Source organism: Gossypium arboreum, chromosome 3 (assembly GCF_025698485.1).
Source record: "Gossypium arboreum isolate Shixiya-1 chromosome 3, ASM2569848v2, whole genome shotgun sequence".
In the NCBI taxonomy this organism is placed as follows: domain Eukaryota; kingdom Viridiplantae; phylum Streptophyta; class Magnoliopsida; order Malvales; family Malvaceae; genus Gossypium; species Gossypium arboreum.
Genome location: NC_069072.1, coordinates 109714302 through 109717817, shown reverse-complemented (window position 1 = coordinate 109717817; position 3516 = coordinate 109714302).

Genomic DNA, 3516 nt, shown 5'->3' with positions numbered 1-3516 from the left:
TCCCATCAAAATAACACCTTTAGACACAATTTCATATCTTGTAAACCAACATATGAAAGGTGCAACCAGGATCAAGGATCCACTCCTTGTTCACTTTAGAGTTGACGGCAGAAATAACTAGGAGTTCATTATCGCTGTAGTATTCTACAACTTTAGCTTCACTATATTATTCTTGTTGTTTTCCCTTTTGATTTGCAACCTCCCTTTTGATCTTTTTCTACAACTTATAACAGTCAGATTTAATGTTCCCTTTCTTCTTACAGAAGTTACAGGTTTTACCTCTGTTTGAATATCTCGATGTACCCTTAGATTTACTATGAGGATTTCATTCCTATGTCCTCCCACGATTATCATCAGTATTTCGTTCTTGTCTCCCGTGAACAATGAGACCCTCTCCCTAAGAGTTAGATCCAACCATAAGATGTTTCATCTTGTCATATAAGGTTAAGGAAGCATAGACTTCATCAATTGTGAAAGATTCACGATGTAACACCCTAACCCGTATCCGTCACCGGAATGGAGTTGTAAGGCATTACTGAACAAAAACACAGTTCCGAACATAATCATAATAACTCAAATTACAATCATATAAATATAAAGCATATATCTAATTAATATTAATCACACTCTAAAAAAATAAATCATATTACATGTGCAAATCGTATGTACGACATTCCACTAATAATTGAATACCAAATTAAAAGAAATCACAGACTTAACATCTTAATTCTTTTACATGTGCAATCTTAGATCAATTAGAACAATTCTCACAGCGATTTGATCATTAATTTAAATATCATAAACAATTCCATCGAATGACTATATATATAAATATGTTTATAATTCACAAACCAACAAACATGCTATACAAATTAAACTAAATCAAATTTGGACCATTGCTAACCATCATTGCTTAATAGATATATTACAAATAAATAAACCCGAATCATCTACATGCAAATCGTTACCCATTCAAGTCATAAATGACAATTTATAGTACTTTCAAAACATATATTAATTATCATGTCGAAAATGCACAAACACAACCAAACTAAGTAATTTATAAATGGACATCAAATTGATCTTCCAAATAATATTTAAAATACAAATGCATATTTATATTAGACAGAGATATCATTCATACCTAGGTATACAAGCGTAAAGGCCAAATCACCATTCAGCATATTCATTACTTAAATTCAACATTTCCTTAAATCTATTTTCCAACCTAAATAAACTATTACCACATTTTTAAGTCTTAATCGAATTATAGTGACATGTACCACTTGAATATACACATATTTATATAGCAAAATTCGCATACACTAACTAGAGCATTATTCGAACCAATTTATTTAGCTAAGCACACCACACACATATAAATACAATGTATATGATGTTCAAGTTGTGCTAATCACTAAACTGATACACTTTATAACTATCATCACATCAAGCCGAATCCAATTCATATAACTCATTGACTAAATACAACAACGTATTGCACATACACATTTAATCATACATATCATAGCCGAACTAGCCACACAATCAACCAAAACATTAACCATTTCCAAAACATATAATACTTGTCCGAAACACCATTTGTTCATAACTCAAAACATTATAAACCAAAACGATTTCAAATACAATCAAACATAATCGAATTATTAATACCAAGCTCATTAAACATTATAACTAAGCACACATAAAACCAAGACTAAGCATAATTACCAAGCCATTTTCGCATGGCTTTAAATACATAATCAAATTCAACATTTTAAAAGTATATTCCAACCTATACATGCCATAGTTCAAGTTCAACTATTTGAATACCGACTTAGTGGATAGTGTGATGAACTTTGCTGACGATCCCCAAGCTCATAACTTGATCCAAAATCTATAAAACAAACACACACATATACACATAATAAGCTTTTATAGCTTAGTAAGTCATAAACAAATAATCAATCCAATAATATATTCAACTCAATTAAACTTAATCAAGTTATAAAATCATTTTCACATTTAATTACAAACTTAACATCTCATAAATAATGTATAAACTCTCATACATAAATGTTACCTTGGCCGAATACTTATCTAGTTAAAATGGTAAAATATCATTCAAGTTCCAAAGCCATGAAGTCATTATATATTCAAATATACCTACACTCACATACACAAGCTTATAAATCAATAGACAACATCTTATTCATGCATATATGATTTGGCCAAATATACATGATCACATATACCCTTATTCAAAACTCATTCCAATAATATTCCTCTTATTTATTCACAAGGCCGAATACTTTACCTTAATCACATACATTCTTCCTTTACTTCATACATGGTGTATAACCAATATCAAACAAGCTTTCTTACCTCATTTCAATTATATAATAAGATAATTCGTACTTGTTCATTCAACTTGTTTTTACGTTTGATCACAACTTATCGTTGCCTGATGAACCGTTCGGAATTGGATAGGACACTCGGATAATCACACACATTGTTCAATGCCAATGTCCCAGACGTGGTCTTACATGTAATCACATATCGATGCCACTGTCCCAGACAGGGTCTTACTCGCACACATATATCAGAATCACATATCGATGCCAAGGTCTTACTTGCACACATAAGTCAAAATCCTATGTCATGACATATGTATCCTCACTATTCCTATGGTTCATACGGGGCTTTCAGACATTGTAACTCGGTCAAAACGAATTCGAAATTGTGGTAGCCAATCCTTTTCATATTCAGCCATAGTATATATAAATTTATACATTTCATAACAACATATATATCTAGCATTTAATTATAATTAAACAAGTCTATTTGCTTATAAACTTACCTCGGACGATACAAAACGAAATAGGGCAACTAGTCGACAATTTTCGCTTTCCCCTGATCTACATCTGATTTCTTTAGTTCTTGATATAAACATATTGAAATTAAGCTCATTCAAACATATTTTCATTAAATTTAGTCCAAAAATAGTAAATGGGAAAATTACCATTTTAACCCTGACATTTACACTTTTTACAATTTAGTCCCTATTGCATAAAACACAAAATATACAAAATTTCAACATACCCATGTTGGGTCAAATTTTACCCACTCTCATTCAAATCCATATATTTAATTTATTTTCACATTTTATTCCCTCAATTTATTATTTTTGCAATTTAGTCCTAATTACTCAAAATCATCAAAAACTCCAATAGAACATGTTAATCTAAAACATATCTTTCAGATTTCATCATCAAACAACAAAAATCACAAGCTCTCAACAATGGCACAACTCAAAATATTCATCAAAATGAAAAATTCAAGCATGGGTTTTCTAGTACTCGAAGCAACAATCTCAAAAACGTAGTAATTATCAAAAACCAAACTAAAACGAACCTTGATTGAGCTTGAATAAGTGTCGAACCCTAGCTTTGTTTCTTTCTTTTCTTTATTTTATTTTTGGCAAGAAGAACATATGAAAATAAAATGAATTTGATA